This window comes from Lissotriton vulgaris, chromosome 12 (assembly GCF_964263255.1).
Source record: "Lissotriton vulgaris chromosome 12, aLisVul1.2, whole genome shotgun sequence".
Classification (NCBI taxonomy): Eukaryota; Metazoa; Chordata; class Amphibia; order Caudata; family Salamandridae; genus Lissotriton; species Lissotriton vulgaris.
In genome coordinates this window covers 471,214,859-471,236,591 of record NC_141700.1, presented here as the reverse complement: position 1 = coordinate 471,236,591, position 21,733 = coordinate 471,214,859, and the positions used below count along the sequence as shown (strand labels likewise).

At 50.1% G+C, this 21,733-nt stretch overlaps 1 protein-coding gene across 1 annotated transcript in view; it reads left to right on the top strand.

Moving 5' to 3' along the window:
- The window catches only part of RIPOR1 (RHO family interacting cell polarization regulator 1), a 2,151,737-nt gene that overhangs the window by 1,212,115 nt on the left and 917,889 nt on the right, over positions 1-21,733 (top strand). The window lies entirely within an intron of this gene.

The following is a 21,733-nucleotide window of genomic DNA, read 5'->3' as shown; positions in this document are numbered from 1 at the left end:
TACAGTTTTGTAACTGTTTATTTATACATATTTTATTTATTAAACAAAATTATATATTTTCCTAAAACATGCAAAAACAAATTTTAATACATTTAAAACTGAAATATTTTTAATTATTTAGTTTTTTTTGTATTTTAATATATTTATATAATTTTCTTTTTAATTTAAAAAAAATGTTTTGGGGAGTTACGCACCCAAAGCGTACCTACCGCAGGGGGTCCGCGTATTCTAGCTGCCATTTTGGAAAAGTCGTGAAGGATCCGCGTATGGTGAGCAACAAGTGTGTGGTTTTTTTTTCAATTACGTCATATACGTACGATGTTATGTGGTGTGCGCGACCGGTATGCGACCGGTCCGCGACTCCTGCTCCCGCGCATTCGCGACTCATGTGTAGAACGGGACGCAACGCTTGCGCGGTGGCGGGCCCCACGTGACGTCATATACGTGCTGGTGCGCGCTTGGTGCGCGACTCCCGTGAAATTTTTTATGTTCTAAAATGATATGTATGTGTCTTTAATGTACATATTAGGGCAAAAGATTATCTAAGGTATTCATAAAATAATATATTTCTACTTGTAATACACGTATATTATTTTTAAATATATATTCGCGTCGGGTGCGCGCTTCATGAGCGCACTGTGCGCGGATCCCATGTGACCTAAAAAAAAAAAAATTTGATTGGTTCATAAAATTTCCACTGTAACTATTGAAGGACCCCACCCATTTTAATAATTCTGTTTGGAGCAGTTGATGAGAGACATCTCTTCTTCTTCCAGAGCTGGTTTTTTGAATTTATTTGGTGTTTTAAAAAAATTGAATTGGAGAAATGGCATCTGGTTTGTAAGCTCCTCATTCTTCAGATGAAGATATCTTTGAGGAAGATCCACCCAAGCAGAGGCCTGAATCATTGGTATGGAAAATTTTCACCTTTCTTGCCGTAGAAAAAAAGTAAATACAAGAAAAGTCACATGCTTGCTGTGTGAAAGGGTCCTGTCGTGAGGCAGTGACAAGAAATACTCCTGTGGAACAGCGAGTATGTGTAAACATCTCCGGACCATTCATCCGAAGAATCTGGCACGAGAAGAAATAAGGCGTACAGCAAAAAATCCACCACCAGGCATTGCTAGCACCTCCGGAGCGTCCACTTCAGCACCACCAGTAGACATTCGCCCAGAATTTGCTTTTCTGCAGCAGCACTGCACTAAGTGCAAAACCATCATCTGTTCTGGTGAACAGTCAGTGGACGCTATTTGTGCAGCTCAACGGAACCACAAATGCAATTATTTTTTATTTTTTTGTTTTTGGAACGATGTTGAATTCGAAAAGCTAACTGTTTATTTTCTTCCTTTTTTGTTCAATTTTTAAAAAACTCCCAAAAAAGTAAAAAATTGTTAAAAAACTACAAAAATTGAAAGCAAAAAACAGAAGGAAAAAAAAGTTCAGAACTACCTTATCTGATTTTAAAAAAAGTCTATAATTGCATGGTAATGTCCGAAGGTTTAGTTGAATATATGTGTAGAGCATGGTTGACTGAAAGAATGCATTAGTACTGTATGGTGATTTTATAGGGGCAGATCTATGAGGAAGTGCTGCAGCGTGACACTGCAAGCCGTTTAGCTGCACCGCACTGCGGCACTTCTGAAGCACAGGTATGTGACATATTTACATGAATATGTCCCAATTCTGTGCTCACTCTGCACTAGCACACAAACTGCAGCCATGCAGTGACGCAGGCACCCTTGCACCATGGTGCAAGGATATCTGTGTCGTGGGGAGATTGTTTTTGTGCAGGAAGGAACTACTTCCTGCACAAAAACAATCACTAAAGGCATTTTCCTCCTTCAGTGTGTGCTGTGGAATGCAGCATGCATTGAAAGAGGAAAAAACGAGGAGAAATGAAAACATTTCTCCTTGTTTTGCCTCGCTACACCACCTCTAGGGTGGCGCACCATTCACACATATCTACAGATTTACACTTTCTCGTAAGTCTTGAGATGTGTTATTCCATGGTTGTTGTGTGGGAACAGACACAGCAACACCCATGGAACGCCCCTTTACCGCAAAGTGCTGCGTTTGAATTGGTTGTATTTTCAAGGAGAGGAAACGCCATGCAGGGTGGCTTTTCCTCTCCTTGTAAATATGGAGGAGTCCCCAGCGCCATCACTACGTTACAAAAAGTGACGTACTGGTGGCGCAGGGGGCTGGTAAATCTGCCCCGTAAGTGCTGAGGTAGTGGCAGAGTGATACAATAATAACATAGTGCTGAATAGCTGATTGACGAACTGCATGAGACTGACAGGAGGTATCCTAGGCTGCATGAGTACTACTTCAGTATTTAGTGGAGTGTACCAATAGTATGTATCTGCTTAGAGGTTTGTAGGGATTGTGCACAGAATATTGTACGTGTACTTGTGTTGGTGCTCAGGTCATTCTATAAGAAATCACTAGTAACTAGAATGATGACAGTGCTGCAGAGTGCTCAGTTAATTTATAAGTGTTTAGGTATTGTCTCAATGCCTGAGTCATTCTTCAAGTGCATAGACAGTGACTGGGTTCCTAGAGTGCTAGTAGTTGACAACAGGATAAGTTTATAAGCGCTTATGTTTCAGCAGAGTGATTAGATAAGGACATGCTTCTATCAGGATGATTGTAGGAGTGGACACAGACTCACAGTGTGATTTCAAACAAGCATGACTATTACCTGGACTTTTGCAGGACTGACTCAGTAGTCTGCAAGGGGTTAAGGGACTGCATACATTGTGCACATTTGACTGTACCACTGCTTGTCTCATTGCCTGAGTCATTATGCAAGTGCATAGACAGTGAGAAAATATGCTCTCAGTTTAGCTTATAGATCAACTTCCAAACCTCTGTGGGAAAAGCATTTGACAATAGTTTTCTCTCAAACATGATTCATGATATCCTACCAGAAGGCTTCTTCACATGGTAAAATCACCTTAGAACACACCACAATTCCTAAAATGAGTATGGTACCATCAACAAATGATTTCTAATGTAACTAAAGTCTTAAAACCTTCTATTAACTGCAGTGCTTTTTAATGAGGTGCTACCATGTATATTGGTCCCAAGATGACTGCCAACACTTCTTGGATGAAGTGCTGACAGCCAATCAGATCTCACGATGAGATGTGTCATTAGGCTCCGCCCAGATATATATGTATTTTTTTCCTTTAATATCTAAAACATTACTGAACAGATTTACACCATTTAACCAAAAAGCATGAGTGTGAACCAAGGACTACCTCTTTGCCAAATTTGGTGCAATTCCGTTCAGCAGTTCGGGCTGTAGCTGCGATTAACGGTTCCTATGGAACATTGCATGGGGAAAACATGTTTTGGGACCTCCCTTTTTTCACAGCCCCCACTTGACGAATCACCCCGAGACTTTCAGGATAGGAGCGGACCAGAGCTGGCCATTAGTTTTGAAAATTTCGCGAAGATTGGTCGACCGGCGCCAAAGCTATTCCAAATAGAATGTTGCTGTTTTCCAATGGAAAATAGGTCCTAACTATAACTACCTACTGGCGACCGCCAGTAGGTAATATATATTTGTATGCATTATGCACTTTAAGTACCATGGTATTTCGTGTACATCAGTTGCAAACGTCTGTTGTCTAGTTTCATTGTACGGCAATCAGTTAGCCTATTTTCTGTGTCTAATAGTGCACACTATTCACTTTAAATACGTCGTAATGGAGACGCACCATGTGATCAAGCTCCCAGGAGGAGCGAAACACGTCATGGAGGACACTGGTCCATGTAATTACATGCCAAAATAAATTCGCACTGCATACCCACTAAATTGGTGTGGAAGTCCGTAATTTCCTTTGAAGAAGCTGTGAGGTCCGAGCCTGTTTGGTGCCGCTCTGTGAATTGGGGCGGACAGGACTCTTTCTTTATCCATTAGTACCGGAGCAGGCTGTTTCCGGTTTCTCTGACCCTCCGGTTCTTTGAGGCACAGCTACAGTACAGCTACCTGCGCTTCTGCGCATTTCTACTTCAACTCGGAAGTAACTGGTGTTTTACTGTGCCCCCAGCTGCACACGGAAGACACTATATCCTGTGGAGCCCGCCTACCGTGAGAAGCTGTGGACTCTGTGTGGTCGGAGGACCGAGGTGAGCTACAGCGTCAGACCAGGTAAGGCGTCCTGCGGCTTGTATTGTCTCAAACTGGGAGTCAGCGGGTTACCGGAATAACTCCTAAGGGATATCACAAACGGACTAAAAATACATATCCTTGACTCAAAGCTCTCAATGACGAAGCAAGTCAACGCCTTTTCCTCCTCCTGCTTCAACACCCTCCGCACGCTCCGCCACATCTACAGATGGATCCCGACAGATACAAGATAGACAGTCACCCAGGCCCTCGTCAGCAGCAGACTCGACTACGGAAACGCCCTCTACGGAGGAGCCCCGACCAAGCTCATCAATTGACTACAACGCATCCAAAACGCCTCGGCACGACTGATCCTCGATGTACCACGATACGGCCTCATCACCCCCCACCTGAGAAACCTGCACTGGCTCCCCAACTACAAGAGGATATCCTTCAAGCTCCTCATCCACGCACACAAGGCACTCCACAAGACCGGTCCAGCCTACCTCAACAGACGGCTCTCCTTCTACACCCCCAACCGCCAGCTACGCTCCGCCGACCTCTCACTCGCCACCGTCCCGCGCATCCGAAGAACAACCACCGGCGGTAGATCCTTCTCCCATCTCGCCGCCAAGACATGGAACATCCTCCCACTGAGCCTATGACAGGCCCAAGACCTGCTGACCTTCAGGAGGATACTAAAGACCTGGCTGTTCAATCAGTAGCGGCCCCCACCTCCCCCTCCCCTAGCGCCTTGAGACCCTCGCGGGTATGTAGTGCGCTTAACAAATGACTGATTAATTGATTGATTGAGTGACACAGTGGATTCATTCACCAAGATTTAGATATTTAATTGGCATTATGTTTTCCAACGATTCAATCCGTGACAGAGAAACAGCAGCAGAAGCTCTTTTCCAAAATCTCCCTACAGTCACCAATGAGCCACACAATTCTAACAAGGAGACACAGAACAATGATGTCAAAACATTGTTAAAGACATTAGAAAAACTGTTAAAAAATGAACTCTCAAAATGGTGGGAAAAAAAATCCTTGGAGAAATACAGGGACTCCAATCAAGTGCCCAGAGGTCTCCATGTGTTAATTGCCCCTACTTTTGAAAATCCTAACCCAGCTATGTTACAAGAATGGGCTGCAAATAATTTACAGGCATCTATGAACATGATTCATATTCGGATCAAATACGCTGAAATTGACTGCAATGCTTTACTGATTGAAATTGACCGTATCAACAGATTATTAGATGCTACAGGTGATACTGACTTTGTTACAAAAAGTAAAAAATAAATCGATGTGCGTATTAAAAAACAGGAAGATGTCATCAAGGAACGTAAAATATACAAGTTTGCACGTGATCAAAATGATTGCGCTACCGGCAGAATATTTACATTTGCACGTAAGTACGACAATTGCAAACGTCAGGCTCTGACTGGGAGCAAATCACAGACCAAACAAATCATCAGTGGAACTGAGGTGCCATTGATAGAAGGCGACTCCGACTTGGTCTCATTGACATCAAACAGCGATGTAGAGGACAATAGACCTGGAACTTCAGCCATGAATCAACCCGGCATGATGAATTTTTCCCTTGCAGAGGATTTGAATTTTGTGAGCGAGGACCGGCGATATACCTTGCGCCCCCGCAAGCCTCAACGTGTGCAAGGAGACCAGCAAGCAAACGAAGGCGTGAGAGGAGGGTCATACACAGGCAAGCCTTCGTCTAGAGGCAATGCAAGGAGGACTTGGAAAAAATAACGAGTAGCACGGAAAACACGGTGATTAACTTGACTGACATGGTGCTATCAAAAGCAGAGGTACAACTTCTCTCATTGGGATTGTCATTTTGTCCTAAAAATAGCTTCTCATATAACCAAGCACGAACTGACATATTTTAATTAATTAGGAAAATTAAGCTCATCAAATATTTTCAACCAAATACGTTTTCAGGTAAAGCCACTGAAACAACATCCAAGGTTTTCCATACTGAAGGTGCCATGCAGGTTAAAGATAGTTCTAACCTACAAACGTTATATAATTTAGCTTATGAGAACAACTCCGATGAAGCTCCTACTGTCAGTCAAGTTATCAATGTGAGCAAACCAGCTGAAAGTCCCTTTCGTCTAGTTTCCACCTTCCTACCCTTGATGCCAAAAGACGCAATCGATGTCTATAGTGACGGGGTCATTACTGAGCTCAAAAGTCTTAATAGAACTGTGATTTCACAATCACGTCATAGAGATTACCTGAATAACCAGTACCATCAACTGAGCAGAAAACTTCAAAGCAATTCTGTCGTGATCATAAATAAATCAGACAAAGGCGAAAATACAGTACTATGGTCAAGGAAAGAATATTTATTGGAGGCAGATTGGCATCTAACAGACTTAACATGCTACAGGAAATCATCAAAGTTTGAAATGAGAAGAGCAGAAGACAGAACCCGCAAAAAAATCCATCATTGGCGGCGTATTGGACTGATAACTAAAGAGGAAATACTTTTTTTGAATGTTGAACATCCGATTACACCAGTCCCCTATTTTCTACCAAAAGTCCATAAGCAAATTCATCCTGTGCCTGGGCGGCTGATTATTTCTGCCCAGGGAAGCATGAATGAAAAACTGTCAAAATCCGTAGATTTCTTTCTGCAGCCACATGTAAATAGTTTGCCGTCTTATTTTAAAGAGACTACAGAGTTTCTGAATAAGATCAATGATGTCATTTGGTGATCAGATTACTATCTAGTTGTAATGGATATTGAATCTCTTTACACTAGCATCAATCATTGTCATGGTATTAGTGCCACCAAACATTTTCTTGAGAACCGTGATCTGTCTATGAGAGAACATAACAACATGTTGTTAAAAATCATTGAAGTATGCCTTACCACCAATCTTTTCCAATTTAATAATGAGGTTTACCAGCAGCTGTGTGGGGTGGCAATGGTTTTGTGCTTCTCCCCCAGCTATTCATGTTTACATGTATGCTAGTGGGAGAAACATGTCCTCAGAACCACCCACCGGGGCTGGTGGAACCTCATAGCATACTATTGGCGTTACATTGATGATGTGTGTCAAATATGGAAGGGGTCTAAGGATGAAGCCTTGAAATGTATTGATGAAATCAATGTAAACGATTTAAATTTCAGGTTTTCTGCCACCATTGACCAATCCATGGTTGAATTTTTGGAATCATTATAATATGTTGATGGAGGTGTCCTACAGACCATGTTGCATAGGAAATCTACTGCCGGAAATTCAATTCTTCATGCCCACAGTAAACATCCTAGGCACCTGAGCAATAGCATTCCGTATGGCGAGTTCATCCACATACGCTGTATTTGTAGCTCTGAACCAATATCCAGAAAGTGTCAGATGGAGGCATTCCAAAGATTTCTGAACAGAGGCTATACTAAAAACCAACCGACTATTGCTTTAAACAAATCTGATAAAAAGATTGACATAACTGTTTCTGATAATAATGTACAGTCTATTCGGCTTATAACTAATTTTAATACTCAGGAGCAGGCAATCTGTAGAATTATTTATTCTGAATGGCCTATTGTTTTAACTGACCACATTCTGGAACCAATCCTGCCAAATTTGCCAGCCATTACTTTTAGACGGGCTCCCTCTATGAGGGACGCTTTAGTAAAATCAATGCCAGAGGTAAATGCTAAAAGTACTTGGCTTATGAAAACTGTTTTTTTTAAGTGTAGTGTAGGAGAGTAGGGTCTGCTATCCTATGGTCACCCCAAATTTTTGCTTTTTGCTTCACTGGTTTATGACTTAATGTGGCTGTGGGCCTGCTAATCAGACCCACAGCCTGCTGTTCTCTCTCTAAATTACTGCCAATGCACTTTAGGTGCATTACGAATTGGAACTGGTTCACCTTATTGGTCCCTGTAACAGTGTACCCTAGGTACCCAGGGCATAGGTGTTTCCAAGGCCTACCAGGGGCTGCAGCATGTATTGTGCCACCCCTGGCCTGGCCTCCATATTTGACACAACTGGCTGATCACTCAGCTGGGGTAAGTTGGTGTAATCACCTCTTGCTTAGATATAGTATCCCTATATCTAACCCTAAACTGGACACATCTGTTCCTATCAGCCACTCCTATGGAAGGCCTCATCAATCCCGGAGGCAGAGTGCTTGGAAATATGTGAGATGGTGCTCTAGCATGAGCTGAGCCTGTCTGCAGCTGTCGGGAACCACTCCCAAAGCTGTTCCGGGATATTGCCATACCATATACTCTTAAGTGCATTATAATCCTCGCGGTTATATGCTATCTTTGGTTTGGCTTTATCAAAACATGTCGAGTAAGGTGTCATACGAATTGGAATACTATCCCCTCGACAGTTCTGTCGACGGGGATAGCATTCCACCCTTCTAGAGGGACACGACATGTGTGTAGCCTTAACCCCGGTTAAAGTTAACCAGAGCCTCAGCATCACAAAATGGATGCTGCCACCACAGACACGAGTCTGACCTCCTGCTGCTGGGAGTCCTTCCAGCGAGGGAGGCTTGGACAAAGGGTTTCCTGCCTTGGGAGGTGCGAGCACCACCCCAGACAGGGTTTTGTGTATTGGGTAGGACAGGGCTGAATAGATTGAGACATGCCCGGGGCACACAAGGTGTCCCCGTGCATAAGCCAGTCCAAACCGGTCCTGGAACTTTCCAGACCCAGGCCTGGCGAGGAGCTGGACAAAGGAAAGGGGGTGTAACCGCCCCCCTTCCTGGTTCCTCTCAGAGGAGGGACCTAGTAGGTGATCCACCCCTCAGATTGGGAATAAGAGTGGGAGCAGTGCCATTGCACAGCAGATCATCCTGAATCAACTTGAAATAAAGAAGAAGATTGGACTTCGACATTCAGCTGCTCAGAAGACTGAAGAGAATCTCCCTTGTGGCCTAGGAGTGGCCACCCTGTGAAAACAGGCACCAACTAGCAACTCGACGTCTGCTTTGCCGCCGCCTCCCGCCGGAGCCCGAGCCCGACAAGGCCCAGACTCCCAGACTTCTCACAGCCCGATCCACAGTCCCTGCAAAGAAGGGACCCATGGAGGCACCGAGAGACGTGGGACCGGACCCCTTGGAAGACACCTGAAAAGCTGACAGCGCAGCAACCGAGGCACCCTCGACGTTGTGCTTTGGGGACTGAGAACCCCCACCACCGAGCAGCCCTTGCACCGAAGATCAGCCCCCCAGCATCTCCACGATCTGCGTGGGGCCCTTTTGCATTGTGCCACTCGACGCGCCATCTCGGCCACTAGCCACGTGGTCAGCGGCCATCTTGGCGACGAAACCGACAAACTACACTGCGGGTCTGGTTGCTCCAGACTTGCCCTAGCTCCTGTGAAAAGGAGCACCCGCTCTGACCTTGCTGGTCCGAGTGATAAGCATCTTTCGATTCCTGTGTGGCTTACATTAGCCAAGGCCTGTCTGCTCTGATCAAGTTGCCGACACCGCCAACAGCGAGAAGCCTGCGTGGGACAGCTCGTGACCGACTCCTGGACGTCCTCGACCCCCGGTGTCCACGTGGCTGCAGAGAGAAGCTACACCTCAACGCCTGTTTGCACCCGACATCGCCTGGTTCCAATCTGGTTCCACGGTAGTCACTGGCTAGTGACTTTGAACATTGTCCCCTCTGCTTTCAGGTCTTCACATCTTCAGATCCACCCTTGGATCCACCGGAATTCTTCACCTCGAGCCGCCTGCAGCATCTTCAGCTCCAAGCACCATCGACCAGCGGGACGAAACCCGACACTACTTCGACCCTGTGCACCCACTTCCAGTGGGTGAGGTAACTCAGCTCCGTCGGTGTTCCTACACTGGTACACATCTCAAGGGCCTGTGTCTTAAGTTTCAGCATTCTAGGTCACTCGGAAGGTTCCGAACTAACAAACTTTGTACTTTTTCGCACCATAGACTTTACATTGGTGAGTGCGTGCACTTTAAACACTGCACCCGAGTCCCGCGGTCCCTTCCCGACTTAGTCACTGCTAGTCTCGAATAGCTCCAGCGATTCCCAAGGCCCTAGGCCTGTTCCCGTTCTGATTGGTTTCTCTTATACACCTTTCTTAGTAAATGGTTTAGGTGGCCCCTAGGGCTCATCCATATTGTGCAACTTTTGTGTATTTTAAATGGTCTTGTGATTTAACGCTTGTGCTTCTGTGCTCATAAAGAGTCCAGGGGATTTTGTAGTTAATAAATCAATATATATTTTCAATATATAGCTGTGTGGTGTCCTTTCATTTGGTATTCAAGGGGGTGTGTATGGTAATACAACTGGCTTCACATGCCTTTCAGAGTTTAGCCTAAGACTGCTTTGTCCACGTTACCACTAGGATAACTGGTCTACAAGGTTGAATTACAACCAATCATCATAAGGGTTGCTTGGCATGGTACAAAGCGATCACTAGAATTAGTGAGCATTATATACCAGGCCAACTTCTCACATGTAGTTCTTGCCGAGCTTGTACATTTGCTAAAAAGTGCACTTACTACACTACAGCTTTTAGTGATAAGAAAATTGCTATTCAGGAACACCTAACATGCCGTTCAGAATATGCAATTTACACACTGAAGTGCACTTGCAATTTAGAATATATCGGCAGCACGAAGCTCCCGGTTCACAAGCGCATCCTTCAGCATGTTAGGGCAATTGTCAATTCTGACCATAACTATCCAGTGACACTTCAGGTCAGTTCACGACAATAAACTCAAAGACCTGGAGTGCACAGTCTTGGGATCTGTCCCCAACCCCGGACGGGGAGGGAATCGAGCAAGCTGCTAAGACAAAAGGAATCCCAATTTATTTTAGCTCTCGACACAAGAGTCCCTAATGGCCTGAATATGAACGAAGATCTTCATAATTTTCTGTAGAGACTCTAGTTGAGCCCTCCACTTTTGTGTACATATACTGTGGCTTTTAATAGATCAGGATAATGATGAAGTCTATCACTGTTTTATTTATTTATTTACTAGCAGCCCGTCCCCACCTTGTCCGGGAGCAATCAGGCTTCCCCGACCCCCGCCCGCCCCGACATTGTCCTGAAGCCCGGGCCCCTGCCCGGCCCGTCCCCCGCCTGCCCCGACCCCCGCCTGCCCTGACCCCCGCGTGCCCCGACATTGTCCGTGGGTCCCCTTACCTCAGCCGTCGCTCCTCCCCCGCGCTCCTCAGTTTACCGCTCCGCCGCTCCTCGCTCTTCACCGCCGCTGGTCACCGCTCCTCCCGCCTGTCCGCTGCTCGTCACCTCACCGCTCCTCCTGCCTGTCCGCTGCTTGTCACCTCACCGCCGCTGGTCACCGCTCCTCCGGCCTGTCCGCTGCTCCTTACGTCACCGCTCCTCCCCCGCGCCATGTCCGCTGCTCCTCGTCGCGCTCCTGGACGCCGCTCCTCCCAGCGCTCCTGACGTGAACAGGTACGTTGCGGCCGGCGCTACTTCGGAGGGACTACTTTTTTTTTTAATGTTCCTTTTTTTAAATAACGTTTTTTAAATGTATTTATATAGCCTATAAATATCTGCACACCCTGACAATTACAACGGTGTATCGGGTGTGTGGATTGGCGCTGTGGTTCCCGAGTTTACCCGCCTCAAAGTTCTTCCTTTATTATAGTAGTATAGATTTATTTATTTTGAAGACCCGGCGGGATATATGTCGTTACCAGGTTTAGCCTGCGACCCTCCCATTTTCCCGAGACAGCCGCATAGCCCCCAGAGGGTCAGATTCTGTGTGATCAATGACAAGGGGGAAGCTACGACGGAGAAGAATTCCCACCCCCTGGGACCCCGAGGTAAAGCCGACGTGAATCACCAGAGAGTACCCCATCTGTCCAGCACATGGCACGTGTTTCCCAACAAGTGGGTCTCCTGCAAAAGTACCGCATCCCGGAAGTGTTGTTTAACAAATTGCAGTACAATGGTCCTTTTAAGCTTGTCCCCAACCCGTTGACATTCCAGCTCAGTATCTTAAGGCTTTTATCCCACTTCATAGCCATAAACACTCTATACTGCAAAAACAGCCCTGTGAATCCTGGTACATTGCATAATTGTGTCAATACATTCCCGGGGTGACCATTCCAAACATCTCCCCCTGTCCCCAACCATCCCCCACCCCCCACAACTGCCCCCCCAACTCCCCTATCCCCAGAAAGATGTTCACCCTCCCCAAACCCCCCTCCCTGCTTCCCTGCTCCGTAGGTTTCGAACTACCCACATCCCCAATTAGCAGAGCGCCTTTCGCCCAGACCCAACCCGGGAGTGTGGAGACCTCCCCCTCCCGAAGAACTCCTTAAGGGGGAAAGAGTGCACCGGCCCCAGCTCCAGCCACCGCCCACACCTGCCCCCCCAGTGCACGACCTTCCTCCACCTAAGTACACACTCCTAAAGAGTTTGATCGCAGTCACAGCAGTTTGTGTCCCACCACCAGCAGTTCAAGGTGTCAACCCACCTGGAGTTCCGAACCAACCCAGTTAAGACAGGCCCTTAGGTCCATCTCACAACGTTATACATTACTGTTCGTCAGGTTCTATTTCGCGTGCCTGCAGCCACTAGCAACCAAACCGTATCTCAAAGAGACCCCCACTTGGGGCTGGCCGACCTCGATCGCCAGGAGCACTGACTCTGGGCGTCCGCCTCCGATCTCCCTGCTGTAGATTCCGGCTATGCTGCCTGATTATCTTCCCAACCTCCAACCTCTGCCCGATCACGTGGCCGCAACGACTCCCTCTCAAGCCAGTCCTGCACTTCCGATGGCGCGGTGAAGAACAGGGACTTACCCCCGACTTTCAGTTTGGCAGGGAAGAACATCATGTATTTGAATCCCCTTTCTCGGAGTGCTGCCTTCACGCCCGCATGGGAACGCCTCTCCCGTTAGACCTGAAGCGTGAAATCCGGGAAGAAGCGGATCGTGGCGTTCTCATGTTGCAAGTCCCCTATCTGTCTAGTCGCCTGGAGGATAGCATCCCAATTCCTGTAGTTCAGGAGTTTTGCGATGATTGTCCTTGGCGGCGCGCCCGGTTTGGGTCCCGGGACCAATGCTCGGTGGGCGCGTTCTATTGTATATATATTCGACAGGCGCTTTGGCTTGAGGTGGGCAAGGATAAGGTCCTCCAAGAAAAGCTCAAAGCTGGGCCCCTCCATTCCTTCTGGCACTCCCACCACGCGTATGTTGTGTCTGCGGGCTCGCCCTTTCTGATCCTCCAGCTTGAGGGCCATCTGTTTGTGCTGGTGCACCAGTTCGTTAACGCGTTGTTTCAAAGTCTTTGAGTAGGTTTGCAACTCTCGTATGTCGGACTCGTTCGCCTTGGCCTTTTCTGTGGTCTTGCCAAGGTCCGGAGCAGGTTGACCACAATTGAAATTTTGTCCATTTTTGTCTCCAGGTTGGTGCCCAGCGTTTTTATCGCCGACATAATGGAGGCCAAGGACGGCTCTTTTGGGCCTGCTTGTTCTTCAGGTGTTTTGCCGGCCTGGCCCTGCCCCCCCGGGACCGCATACTTATCCAACTTGTTGGTCTGGGCGGCCATATTTGTTTAGGCCTCATAACGGCGACTCGTGCTGACTGAGAGTCGCGCCGTGGGCCTCACCTCTCTCCAGGTCAGTTTCGGTGCGGTAGGGCGGCTGGACCTCACTTTCAGGGCGGTTCCCCCCTCCGTTTCCCGGGGAGATGCCTCGATGGTCCCAGCCCTGTCCTTTAGGTGTATGGTGTTGGAGTCAATGCACCGACTCTGCCGCGTTTGGGGTCTCCCCCACGACCTCCTCTAGGCTTTCGCCGCGTCCAGTTCAGCCCCGGGCAGCCCTTTCTAGACCCAGGCGTCCTCTACCTCATCTGCAGCGCCCCGGCGTTCTTCCGGCCTCCAGATCCTGGTAAGCCTCCCCACGATCTGCTTCACCTACTACTATCCTCCTACAGGACAATGCAGCCACACTTCAGGGGCAGGCCTCAATAGATTCAAGACTGCCCACGCAGTCCTGCCAGCCACAGCGCTCTGCACCACTGGTCTATTTCGCCGTCCGTTGCCCGCGCTCACACCTCTGTCCCCAGGGGTCCTTCTCAGGCCTTTCAGTACTTGCACCGGACCGCAGGGTTCACCATCGCGGCTGTATGCTTTCCTCTCCCAGTGCCTGGCCCCGCAAATTCCAGGATCCTGCCTCTTCTCCTGGCAACTCGGACCCCCGGGCTACACCTCCAGGGGTATTGCTGCGCAGGCCGCGCATGCCACCGGAGCGGTGCCGCTGTCACTGGGGCCGAGGTCCGACCCTCACAGAGGTCCAGGAAGTTCCAAGGGGTCCACTCACCTTCGTGGACCCCCTGTGCTGCTGTTGTATCCGGGACTGAGCAGGCCCCGGCGCCCACCGCCTCCCCGCGGGCAGGCCTCAAGCCGGGGGCTCGCGTGATCAGTGCACCTGTCCACGCAATTCCAGCGCCTTCGCCGGCCGGGCCCTGCTGTACGGGAGCTTTTTCTCCGCGCAGGAGGGGCGTTTAACCCCCGAAGTTTCTGCCGCCTTCAGCGATCCGCAACGGCTTTAGCAGGATCGCGCTGGAGTGTGCCTAGGGGCGGATGGAGAACGGATGTCGTAGGGACAGACTTAGCCCCGGCAGAGCTCCCCTTCTAGGCGGCCATCTTCGTTGGCACCTGGCCACGCCCCCGTCTATCACTGGTTTGATGTCATTCTTACTTTGTACTATGTTAGCTCTGATATGTGACTGTAGGCACATTTGCACTTTAGGGTTTCCTAGGTTTAAGTAATCCAGGAGTTCTTTCTTCTCTGCTGCTAATATAAATATTTGTTTGTTGCACATTACACACTTTTTTGCACAGCACTATTTTGCACAGATCGGACATTTGGCCCTTTTTGTCCGTTTCCTACATTCATTGGATTTTTTTTGTAAAACAGTTTTTATTGCAGATTCCAAAATTCACATGATAGTGTATACACAGTTTTGTTTGCGCGGGACCTTAGCGTTCACAATGGTACCAAATAGTATGTACACAGCCTTGTAACCCGCATCCCTGAGGCCGGGTGGCAACGATTGCAATCAGCACATTTCCACATTACTCAGTGGTGGCTTATTCAGTGGTCAACCGCCTTCTGCTTTTAACTTTTTTTTGTAAACCAAACCCTCCCCTCTAGTATCTCAACAGTGTGTACTGCGATTCCTGGTGTCGTTGGGGTAATGTATCTCCCTCCCCTCCCCCCTCACTCCCCCCCCCCTCCCCTTCGGTGTGCTGCGGTGTCCAGTGCCTGTGTTCGGTAGAAGTGCATTGAAGTATGTGGGCTAGCTACGGAGTGTAGAGTAAATCATGGAGTGTGTGTGTCCATGGTAGGTGCCGGGATCGGCATTGCCTCCCCTTGGACCCCGGGGTCATCTATGTCCTCTTCTTCCTCACTCTCCACTGCATCGTCCCTGAGTGCCTGGACCAAGATTTCCCATGCCAGCGCCGTTTCCTGAGCTTTCTCGTCTGACCCTCGACGCGCCAACTGGTATCTGATTGTGCTTTCTGCTGCCGCCCATTTCTGGAATTCGGCCAGCCATTTCCGGTGTGTTGGCGCCGTCTTTGATTTCCATCCCCTGGTAATTTCCCTCTTTGCAATAAGTAGGCCCATGTCTATGAATTTGCTCGTCAGTTTAGTGTTGCGTGTGTGTGGGAACCAGTGTAAGATTGTAGTCGCACTGTCATATAGCAGGTCCCTGTCTGTGGCTTCGTTCAAGGTGTCGCCCACTTCCCTCCAGAAGTCCTGTAGGTACGGACAGCCCCGCAGCATGTGCAGTAAGTCCGCGCCTAATAGCGCACATCTGGGGCACGCTGCGTCTTCTGCGCCAAAGTATTGTGATATTTTCTGTGGGGTAAGGTAGGCCCTATGAAGTATGTAGAGGTGTATTAATTGGAAGCGGGCGTTTCTGGTGCTTTTCCTGGCCCTCTGAACCAGTTGAGCCCACGTAGTGTCCGGGATTTCCTTCTGCAGGTCCGTCTCCCATTGGGTTTTAAGTCGCGTCAGGGGTTGTAGATTAGCCTCGAGTAGTCTAGAGTGTAGACATGTGACTGCCTTAATCGTTCCCGCAGCCATCATCGTGTATTGGCATGCAGGTGATGTTGGAGGTTCAAGCAGCCCTTCCCCCCCAGTGCGCCTGGATCACGCACACCACGGCCGCATGCAAAAGATAATCACCCCTAGGAAGGTCGTACTGTTCCTGCAAGGCCTGGTAAGGCATGAGCACCCCATCAGAGTATAGGTCCCCCACCACTTGCAGGCCAGCCTCCTCCCAGTTCTGGAGGTTCGACCAGTCACCGCCGTGCGGAAACGCTGTCAACATACCTAGTGGGATCTCAGGCGCATATGGATGACCCGGACCCGCTCGCCTCTGCATGCGATTCCAACAGAGCCTCAGCGTCCGTTCCTCCTGGGATAATCCCCGAAGTATGAGTTTCTGTTGTAGGGTAATAAACGCCAGTACATGGCGGGGGGTGCCAGTGTCCCTCTCCTGTTCCGGGCCCCGGTACACCCTTGCTACCTCCTGTGTGAAAAACTGCAGCTGGGCAGCTAAATAATAGAGTTCAAAATCAGGAACCGCGAGGCCGCCCTCGTTCTTCGGGCGGGTCAGGGTCGCCAAAGCTATCCTCCTCCGACCAGTACCCCACAGAAAGGACACTATCTGTGATTTCAGGCGACGAAAGACGCTTCCCGGTATCCACACTGGGAGAGTCCTAAAGAAATATAACAACCGCGGTAGGGCTATCATTTTAAGCAGGGATACCCGACCTGTCACGGACAGCGGAAGAGTGGCCCAAAAGGCCATATTTCCTTGTAACGTACGGACACAGCGGCCGACGTTGCCTTCCAGCATGTCAGCGGGTTCATGGTAGACGTGCACCCCTAAATAAGGGAGGCAGTCCGGCTCCCAACGGAGTTTGGGGTGGGCCCAGGGACATCGCTCCGCTCTCCGGAGTGGGAAGAGGCACGTCTTTGCCCAATTCACTTTCAGGCCTGAGACCTCTCCGAATCGCGCCAAAAGGCGCTCCGCCCCCTCCACCGCTTCCTCTGCATTGTCCAAGAACAGCAGGAGGTCGTCTGCGTACAACGATATGTAGTGGTGGGTCCTGCCAACTTCCAGCCCCTGGTAATACTCTCCTCTCCGGGCCAGCGCTGCCAACGGTTCCATCGCGAGGGCAAATAAGAGGGGGGAGAGTGCACACCCCTGCCTAGTACCCTTATGCACTGCATAGTGATCTGATATCAGCGCTCCTACCCGCACCCTAGCTCCAACCGACGCATAGAGCACTTTCGTCCATCGCACATATCCCTCACCTATACCAAAACTGTGCAGCACCTTGTACAGGTAGCACCAATCCAGGCTATCAAAGGCCTTCTCTATGTCTATCGCCATGACCATAGGGGCTCTGGCGAGCGGTGGAGGGTCCGCCACAAGCCTCAGCAACCTGCGGATATTGTGTGACGTGTTTCTGGTGGGTATGAAGCCTGACTGGTCCTTGTGAATCAAGTCCTGCATGTGGGACACCAATCTGGCGGCTAATATAGTACTTAGTATTTTATAATCTGTCGTCAGCATCGACAAAGGTCGGTACGACGCCGGATCAGTGCCGTCCCTACGCGGTTTCAGTAAGGGGACCATAATCGCCTCGCGCATTGAGCGGGGCAACTCCCCCTTCTCATGCGCCTCGCGGTATACGAGCTGGAGGCGTGGTGCTAGGATATCTATATATTTTCCATAAAATTCCACTGGTAGTCCATCCACACCCGGTGTCTTGTTGCGTGCCATTCTTTTAATGGCCCCTCTAATCTCCGCTAGTTCAATCGGGTCCCCGAGGGCCTCTGCCTGTCCTTGCTCGAGGTGTGGCAGTTGGGTCTCCGACAGCAAGGCGTCAGTCATCTCGGCTCGGTCCACTAGCTCTCTCCCATATAACCTTTCGTAATATGTTGTGAAACAACGCAATATATCCGGTTGGGAGGTGGATGAAGTGCCATCCGCATTCACCATGGATAGTATCGGAGCTGCGCCCCTACTGGGGTTAGCCAGCCAGGCCAGGAGCGTCCCCGTTTTGTCCCCTTCCGCAAGCGCCTTAGTTAGGTACGTTTTGTAATCAAAACTACGGAGGCGCTCCACCACTGCAGCCACCGCCTCTCGCGCAGCGCATACCCTGTCCTGCAAATCAGGGCGGTTGGGCCTCAGTTTCTCTACCACTCGCAGAGTTCGCTCAGCCTTGTCCAGGTCATCTACTAACGTCCGCCGCGCACCCGCAAACTTCCCTATACAGTGCCCCCTCACCACTACCTTCAACGCGTCCCATTCCATGGCCCTGGAAGAGGCAGTTCCCTCGTTCTCCATGAAGTATTGGGAGATCCTCTCCTCCAACGCTCCGCTGAACGGTGGGTCATCTAGCGTGTCTGGACGAAGCCGCCATGTCGGGATTGGTGAGACCTCGTCCATCCAGGCCAGCGTGAGGAGCAAGGGGTTGTGGTCCGATATCGTTCGTGCCAGATATTCCGTTCGGGCCACCGACGGTAATACCGAGCGGGAGCACAGGAACGCATCTATGCGGACATGAAGGTCGTGTATACCCGAGTGGAAGGAGTAATCCCTCTCAGTCGGGTGTTGTGCACGCCAAGCGTCTGTCAGGTCCCACCGCCCCTGCCAAGTAGATCTGTGTTTCGCTAGTCTGTGTACCGGAGATGCCTGCAGTGGTGGATGTGATCTGTCTAAGGTGGTATCCTCGATAGAGTTGAAGTCCCCCCCCATCAGTACCTGCCCAGTTAAATAAGAGGCCAACAGCCTGGATAACCTGGTAAAGTATGAAGCCTGCTCTACGTTCGGTGCATAGGCGCTACAAAGGACTATCTGGCGACCCCTGAGTAACCCCTCAACTGCCACATATCTCCCATCTGGGTCTACAGTGTGCCTAGTGACCTGGAAGGGAACCCCCGCCCGGATCCAGATTAGTGTCCCTCTAGCAAACCCCGAGTATGTGGTGTGAAACAGGTGACCTCTCCATCTCCGCTGCAGAGCAGCCCCTTCCTTCTTGGTTAAATGGGTCTCCTGCAAAAAGGCAATGTGTACCCCTCTGCGAACTAGGTGGGAATGTATCTTATGCCTCCTCGTCATCGAATTCAGTCCCCGCACATTCCAGGACACACATTTCAGTGAACCCATATTAGCCATCGCCCCAATATAGTCGTTGCAGTCCAATAACAGTTCGCATCCGGACACCTGACACCATCCCGCCCCTCCCCATCCCCAACGCCCCCCCCCTTCCCCCCACCCCGAACCCCACCTCGGGTCTCCCCAACTACCCCAGGCCCTCCCACCCCCAGAATAGGACCCAACTGCAAAGTAGTCACTCCCATCCAAACCTGTGAGCAAACGTGCCCACGAAACTGTTTAGTCCGTAGTAAACACCACGGAGGCCTTATGGGCCCTGTGGCACGTGAACTGGCTACTGACCCTTACCAAACCCGTCCCCCAACCCCTTGCCCATTAATACGCAATGTGACTCGTAAAAGAAAAGTCTTACAGTGGTCTGTCCCAGTGGTCGTGGAGGCATCGCCTTCAAAGTCATATCTCACCACTTTCGTGGACAGCTATCAGGGTCCGATGATCTCTCCCGAAGTCTGCGGCGTGACCTTCGGGCCCCTGGCGCCCTCCAACCCCGACAATTCAGTGTCCGAGCCCGTAGCCAGGGCCTCCGAGGCCGAGTCCCTTGTCGATAGGGCCGGCGCTGTTCCCGACACCTCTTTCACCGCCTGTAGTGCCGCCTTCCGTTCTTCCTCTGTCTGCGAGGTCGTTGGCCTCCTGGGCCCTCTGCCACGGTTACGAAGCCGACGTGATCGCCTGATTGAGTGGTTCTGGTACTCTTCCTCCGCCCGGGACCGGGCCCCGTCTGTTCCCGCCTTGTAGGAGTCCCACCAAGTCCACGCTTCTGCTGAAGTTTCGAAAAACAACGCTTTCTCATCCACAATCACTCGGAGTTTGGCTGGGAATAGCAGCGAATACTTCAGCCCCTCTGTGCGTAGTTCCTTTTTAATAGAGAGGAAGGTGGCACGCTGTCTCTGGGTCTCGAACGTGTAGTCCGGGAACAGTGTGACCCTACTGTTGTCCACTTGAAATGGGCCTGCATCCCTGGCCCGCTGCAGGAGCCAGTCTCTGTCTTTATAGTGGAGTAGTTTGAAGACCACTGGGCGGGGCGGCAGGCCCTCACGTGGGGGCCGGGAAGGCACACGGTGCGCCCGTTCCAAGGTGAAGAAGGGAGATAGGCCCTCCGGGGCAACCACTGTTTGTAGCCAGTCGGTCAGGAAGCCCACCATGTCCGTGCCCTCCTTTTTTTCCGGAAGGCCCACCAAACGCACATTATTCCGCCGATTGCGGTTTTCTGCGTCCTCTGCCCTCCTTTCCAGGGCGTGTATCCGCTCCATCGCGTCCGTGAGCCGTCCCTCTATCGATTTCTGAGCCGGTACGACATTTTTCAGGGTATCTTCTGTTTCCTTGACCCTGTCCACCAGCTTCGCATGATCTGCACGCAGAAGCCCCAGCCCCGTCGCCACCTGACCAATATCCTGGTGCAAAGCTTCCTTCGTGGCCGCAATGGCGTCCAGTATCCGATCTTGCATCTGCTGTAACTCCGTGGGGGGTCGTGAGGAGTCGTCTGGCGCTTCCGTGGATGGGCCCCCCTCTCCCTTAGGTCCTTTAGGCTTCCCCATCGTTCACCCTCCGAGCTGGCCCGGGCCTTCAAGGCCGGTCGGTCGGGTAAAGGCGGCGGCCCCGGAAACAGGTGGGTCGGCGGCCCCCCGTGGTTCCGCCACTGGCTTGGTGTCCAGGTGTGTGGTGGTTCTTCTGGGGAGTTCTGTGGGGATCAGGTCGGGCACCAGTCGTGGGAGTATCACCCCGGGATCACACAGCGCGCCTCCACTGCCCGGAGAGCCAGGGAGCTGCTTCAGGGTTTGCGCGGCCAGCTCCAGCCCCCTTTCCCCACTCAGCCCCGTTTCGGGGTGTCCGCACCGGGCAGCAGTAGCGGGTCAGAGCCGCCGTTATCCAGAAAAGATGTCATATGGATACTTCGTTACATATATTGCGTTAAGTTAGCATGAGTGCATTACATGTTTAAACAGCCTTTTTTCCTTCGGCTTCAGTTTTGCACACGACACATACTTGTTGTTGTCGCCTTCACCCTAGAAGCGGTGAGGTGGTTTATTTGAGAATAATATGTTATTTCTATGCTATCAGCTTTGCCTGGTACACTTGGTACAACTGTCTGCACACTGAGAGCTGAACACTCTGAAATTAACCTAACACAAGGTTGCTGGGAGGCTTGATCCTCGCACCACATTAGACATAACACAAATAATGTTGATGCCAACATTTTGGGCTCTACGCGGGTTTAAGATAGAGTTACACGGAATGAACGTAGACACTTGGTGCTGCGCATGAAGAGAGCTGGTAGCGGTTGATGTGAACTGCTCCTACTGACATTGAGAGGTATGGGGCCGCCCTGCTAAAACCCGAATGAGACCTTCTTAGATATAATATAATATGCTAGATAGGGTGCGCGAAATATAGGTGATACAGATTTCTATAGAAATTGTATTA